Below are 6733 nucleotides of genomic sequence, written 5' to 3' on the forward strand. Positions count from 1 at the left end.
AAGAAGAGAGAGAAGATCACTTACCACGGACCTTTTCGACCATAAATTCCGCCTAACTCACCTAACTTGCCTAACTTGCCAAGCCACTTGCTAGAACCTCACGCTAGAAGCTCATGGTTCTAACAAGCTAGGGGGCTAACTGTTGGGGTCAAAATCGGTCACGACGGAATCAATGTCTGAAGGTCCGTAAAAATCGGCATAAACATTTTTACGAAAAATAAATCTTCGGAAAAGATTTATTCTTACGAAGAGCCCTGCGGAAGAAACACGAGACATCGGAGAAAAGCCCAAAAAGTGCGCACGGTCGCTACGTAGCAACCGAGCTCGAGCCAAGCTCGGTCGCCACGTAGCGGCCGAGCACACGTCCCGCTTGGTCGCTACATAGCAACCGAGCTCGAGCCAAGCTCGGTCGCTACGTAGCGATCGAGCACACATCCCACTCGGTCGCTACTTAGTGACCGAGCTCGAGCCAAGATCGGTCGCTACATAGCGACCGAACGTCTCTGCTCGGTCGCTACATAGTGCTCAAGCCAAGCTCGGTCGCTACGTAGCGACCGAGCGTGCGTTCCGTTTGGTCGCTACGTAGCGACCGAGCTCGTCCGAAACGTCGATATGACACGAATCCATGCATTCTCGTCTACCATTCGATGCTGTCTCCCGAAGACCGTAGTGAACCCATTTCATGTTTTCCGCCATTCGAAGTCATCAATCAAACTTTACGATAAAAACCGCGGAAACTTCGTTTTTATCGAAAGAAGTCGTAATAAATGCTTCAAGACGAAAGACGGCCCAAAGGGACCTAAGGCATGACCCGAAGCCCACCTTACGATTTCTTAACCAGCAGCCAGTAAACCGTGGGATGGTTTACGCTTGGTTCGCAAGGAAAGATAAATGTCAAGTTTCCGCAGATAAATACGAAATTTTGAGGATAATTACGAAGATCGGGAAAAATGGAATATATCCATTTTTAGGCTATGACGGCTTAAGGGCAGTAGGGGAAAAGCGTAAACCGATCTAGGAGCGAGTATATAAGGAGTCGTAGGCGAGAGGCATGAGGGACAACTTTTTAGACTCAGAACTCTCGGCACTTAGAAACTCTGAGGCATTATTCTCGACATGCTCTGTTTCCATGACTGGCACCCGATTACCAGACGAACGTCACAAGCAGTTCGATCTCTTGGTTCACTCTTGAACTACGTTCGGCTTGATTCTCGAAAGGGGTACGTAGGCAGCCTTTCATAAGGTTCAGTCCAAAATCAATCAAAAACTTTTTCTGTATTTTCTTCGTCTTTTCTTATCGAGCTGCGAGTCAACTAGGTTTGAGCTTTTAGGCCGCTAGAACTAGGTAACTCGCTGACAGCCTTTGCGGCCAAAGCTTTTATGATCTCTTGTAATGATCGCAACGCTCTCACGCGGACTCGAAATAAGATCTACTGTTTTCTAAACTCGTTTGTTATCTTTTCATGATTTCCGCATATATTTGGTCACTTGCCGTTGGCTCTCGCAGAGATCCGGGACCTCTGGGAAATAAGGGTTTCCTAGTTTCCTTATTTAAACGTAAATCGACAGTGCGAATTTTGGTTCCCACAATCCATGTCCTTCATCTTGAGTACCTGTGTCACCAGGGAAAAAAGGAAAACTTAAGCAAATTCAGTAACAAAATCTAAACTATATTCTAAACTTTAATCTAATTGGTAATAAGAAAGAGTCCCCGGCAACGGCGCCAAATTTGATATCACTCAAATTAGCCTAAGGAGTGAATGACTCTCTCAAATAAGAGGTTCAAATGTAGTACTTAGGGATCGAATCCACATAGACTCTAGGATTACACAATAGAAATTTAGTCTTTGAATTAAAGCTAGATTATTAGGTTAATAGGTTTTAAAGCAGTAAATGAATTGGTGAGCAAGGTAATTGCTCGATTGGTTTGATTTGAGGTTGTTAACAGCTGGGGAAATAGCTAGATTCAGGTATATTCTCAGGTACGATAAATAAATAACTTAATTTGGGTTTTTAGGGGTTTATTGATATTAATTGTTCTCGAACTCAAAATTAGGTATAGTCAATTAGATTATCTAATCTGGATCTCGGATTTTAACTTTCGTATGTTAATCAGGAGAAAGTTTTGATTGATGATACGTAAAGAATATCGATCGATACACCTTTCAAAATATCGATTGACAGAACTGTCGTCGCGTCGATCGATGCTTCTTCCAGAAAGCTTTACGATCGTGTTTGATTAGTGTTCTCTAACTTACTAGACCAACTTTTGTATGTATTTAGTCAGTTAGATCATACTAGTTTAGTTTCAAGTAAAAGACCAAGTTCTCACTTGCACCAATCAGTCCTAAGATCTAAGATTCAGGGCTTATCAACCCTAAGCTTAGTAGTAAGAAAAACTAGATGAAGAACTAATTAAATAACCCTAGCAACAATTTAATCTAGCAATACATATATCAATCTTATGAGAAACCTAAATCTAACAGTGAGATTACTCAGACATATTCATAAAAGACATGGTTATGAAGGTTTGAATAATATTGCAATAGATAAATAAAAACAAAATAGAGTAAAGAAACAAAGGGAGTTCAAGATATTCCCTCTCTAAAGGTGTACAGATCTCTCTCTCCAATCTTGAGCTATCTCTCTCTAGAATAGTATGAAACATAGCCGTCAAAAATGGCTTAGAAACAGTAAAATAGAGTTTTTAGTCGTGCAGAGGTATTATGGTAATTTATGGTAACTTCTGGGCCTAAATTAGTCATAAAATTTAACAGGCCTGCATTCTGGAAACACCGTCGATCGATGCCAAGGCTTCACCATCGATCGATTTTTCTTCATCTCCTCGACAGTTTCCTCTCGCGAGGCAGACTGACCACTCTTCTGTAAACCAGACATAACTTCTGCTACAGGATGCTGATTGACCGCAAACCGGTGGCATTGGAAAGCTAACTCAAATATATATCCTGTGTCAAAATATGGGCTGAATCTAACGGTGGGAATGTCTCCATCTATAGCTAAACATCTCATGCGTCTGTGCAGCTCTGCACTCAAAATGCTCCAAAAGACACCAAAATCACCACTTTCCTCGAAATCGTCCATGAAACTGTAAACCCTCTAAATAGACTCTATATAGTAGTAATTAGTTATTAAAATACTTATAAAAATGGCTAAAAATGGGTAAAATCCATGGCCTATCAAACTTTCTTTCCAAACAACGTCTATATCCCTTTTTGCCTCTTTCGCTTCTCCCTCTTCGAAAGAACTGCAATGCCTCGGAACTGCAATCGATGTTTTGTCTCAAGATGATGCCAGTTTTAAAACTTACTTCTGTGTTTTTAGTAGTTATTATAATTGATAGCTTCTGATCGATTTCTTTGCGTCATTGCAGAGATGGTTCTTATGTTCCTGTCATTGAACACAGCATGGTAAGTTCTTCTAAATTCTCTCCCATATCAAAGGTCTATCATGAATTTGAGCTGACGAAACATATGCCTAAGATGAATCCTTAAGGTTTGCCATTGACTTTGACAAAAAAAATTAGGGTTTACTATATTCTCCGATTCTCAAGATTGATTTGGTCGATTCATACTTATAGGGATATATGTTAATAAGAATCTCAAATTAGATTTATATAAGTTTACTGAGTTGACTCTGATTACCCATTGGCACATTACTCCTCTTACTTGCCTAGTTTGATCTTTCGAAGAAGCACATCGTCAATGAGGTTATCTATATGACCTTTTGCTTTGTTGTTCATGTTTTTACAGACTTGAGTATTCCTTGAGAAGTATATGAGCTCCAGTCTTGCAGTTTAGATATAGTTTCTGTGCAGACAACTATTTTGGTTGTCGTGAGGTATTGCTAATTAAGGGAATTTCTTTCTGAATTGCTGCTTTGTGATAAATGATTTGATCTCTCACCATTCATATGATTTTGCAGCTTAGTAGTACGGAAAGAAAAAAATATGTATACATGTGTCGTGATCAAATGAGAGGTCTGGTGTGATTGATGGACTTTCAGCAAGGTCAGTTTACATATATTTAAGTGATTTAGCCAGAGTAAAATTAGAGACAGAGATGGATTTTAATCCTACAATTCAAAAAAATATCCACCGCATATCTATGTACTTGCACAACTTCCCCTGGAAAATTAGAACGTTTCTTAAAGTTTGTCGGTGGTGATAATTATGAACTCAGGTTCATCTCTTATAATGGGTTTCCATCGTCTAGCCTATACATATTTTTTTCATTCCAATAGATGTGTATTATATATTTTCTCTTGGTATGGTGCTGATTTTCTTATGAAGGCAGCTCATATAACAAGGGCGAAAACATGGCAAACCGCATCAGGAGTTTGTGAAGAGTCTATGCACATACAAAGATATATTTGAGCTTAAAACCGAGTCAAAGTATTTGCCTTGCAGCATGAGATGCATGATTCTAGCTATCGGTGAGATTGTACAGGCGGTAAGTATTTCTCCACCATCATCTTAAGATTGCTCCTGTTATAGTTATGTCTCCCATCAGCGAGTTTTGTTGTTTGACTTAGCTTAGTCAAGCAACATCTGATTGTTCCATTGTCGCATTACACAGTTTACATAGGACTTCTGACTTCTAAGTTTGGATGCCTATAACTCTATAGAGTATGATCACCATTGAACCTTTTTTTAGTCACTCTCAGGTTCTTTCACATTTTTCACAATTTTCTTAGCCTTTTTCATTCATAGTTATTGATAATTTGACGTACTGTTGATACTGTTAGTGACAGATTGGATGCTTGACAGTGCTTCCGGCTATTATTACAACTAGACCAATGGTCTGCATTATGAATTAGATTTTGGATTCAATTACAGTGACTCAATAGGTACGTAAAAATTATAGTTTTTTATTTTCTTTAGGATAGAATTGTATCAATTTCTTTCTTCGTGTGGGATTACACTGATGATAAAAAAGGACATTGGGTGACACAAGATGAAGCATACTCTCCAGTTAAAGAAAACGTGGCAAGAGGCAACCAAGTGAAGCATGCCTAGGATGGTTGGTGATCAAACTTAAAGTGATGTCCCCTTATGAACACACCAAATGCAGTGTAGTACATGTTTGAGATACACTCCCAAACAACTCTAGGACATAAGGGACGAACATGCTGTACAATGTAAATCCAACCTACGCTATCGATTATGAGCTAGATCATAGCCTTGAGCGCAAATATTTCCCCGTACTAAAAAAAAAACTCTCAAGCACAGTTCTTGATACTCACTGAGAGCATCATCGGATTCATGACGACGAGTTGGAGAGCCGGTTGGATTTTGATCCAAGGCAAAGAGAACACTAATAGTGTGAAGACGTTCCTCGAAAGAGAGATACGGAATGGGAGCATTAAGGTTGAAGATTTTAAGAGGAGAAGAAGGATATATGTCATGACCAAAGAGGTTGAGATAACCCATTTCAGTTTTGCGGATGACATGATAATATTCAATATGGATCAGCTGGGATCCCGTCGTACCAACATGCGGAGGTGTTCGCTGTGTTTGAGTCACTCCGGCCACTGAGGTCTGGTTAGTTTTTCCCGCTCAAGATCTGGAGCGATCGACGTCGATTGTTCTTGGTTCGGTGGAACCTGACGGGGTTTAAGTGGGATCCAGGATCACACTTAGGAACCTTAAATCAGATTCTTAACAAGGATGTTTTTCGTTTCTCTTCCCAATAGACGGTGCCAAAATGTGGATCCTAAAACCCACACTAGATATTTGGTAGTAATTGTTTGCAAAAATATTAGGGAAGAAATAACATGGGCAACAATATCCTCAGAAGACAGCGATGTAATCAGATTTCGGTTGACAAAAATGGACTTTATTAATAGGGAATGATTCAATTCATTGGTTACGAATTGGGTTTCAACAACTAAGAACAAGATATCGATAATCAGAGTAAGAGGTTGAGGTCGTGTGTAGTGTGCTAGATGTCTAAGGTTTCTAATGTTCTTATCTCCTCTTCTCCTCAATTCGTTTATGGTCATTATCTTTTCTTTGTTTGTTAGCGCGATGTTCTCATGTTGTTAACGCCTCAATGATCTTTGGTCCTATTGTTTAGGAGAATATTATTCTAAAATCGATCTCTTTCCTTCGAGTGAGCTGTAACCTCGCGCCCTTCCTAGGACCTCATGACCGCTTGCCGGTTTAACGTAGGCGAACTTTATGTTAATGATAGTGGTCTGAGTCTTCGTCTAAGCGGTTTAACATTAATTAATATATCCAATATATAATGTTGGTGTCATGAATTTTGAATAAAGGGAAAATCCACCAAGTATTGTTTTGATTGGTTTTCTACTTTGATACAATATTGAACAATTACCAAAGGACTACAAATATAATAAATATTATTTTCTCCAACAGAATTAGGCTCACCATATCAAATTTCGATCCTTCACCATGACATCACGAAAAATGTTCATTTTCTTATCGATCAAATCAAAATCTATAATCAATACCAAAAAATAAAAAATAAGTAAACTAGATTCACTCAAAAGTTCATCAGGTCATACATAAGTTTACAGTTTTTGTTTTGAACGGATTTTAGAAGATGGAAGCGACCTATTTGAGTTCCTTATTCGTTGCAAACATTCAATACTCTTCTCATTCACGTCTCTGAAACACGCGGGCCGAATGAGGTAGCGCGATCGCGTGAATTTGGTGGCGGATCACACGTGAAGGTTACGAGATTGTATGAAG

General features: G+C 39.2%; 1 long non-coding RNA gene across 6 annotated transcripts; it reads left to right on the forward strand.

Annotated features, from left to right (window-relative positions):
• Positions 1 to 3215: 3215 nt before the first annotated feature.
• LOC106304417 lies at positions 3216 to 6054 on the forward strand. 6 transcript variants are annotated; one of them, XR_001262730.1, is made up of 7 exons: positions 3216 to 3428; positions 3771 to 3858; positions 3943 to 4027; positions 4310 to 4469; positions 4596 to 4683; positions 4765 to 4866; positions 4956 to 6054. It is a non-coding gene; the product is annotated as an uncharacterized LOC106304417 (long non-coding RNA). The 6 variants fall into 6 exon arrangements; XR_001262732.1 differs by having other exon boundaries at positions 4974 to 6054; XR_001262731.1 differs by having other exon boundaries at positions 4771 to 4866.
• Positions 6055 to 6733: the final 679 nt, after the last annotated feature.

Source organism: Brassica oleracea, chromosome C7 (assembly GCF_000695525.1).
Source record: "Brassica oleracea var. oleracea cultivar TO1000 chromosome C7, BOL, whole genome shotgun sequence".
NCBI lineage: Eukaryota > Viridiplantae > Streptophyta > Magnoliopsida > Brassicales > Brassicaceae > Brassica > Brassica oleracea.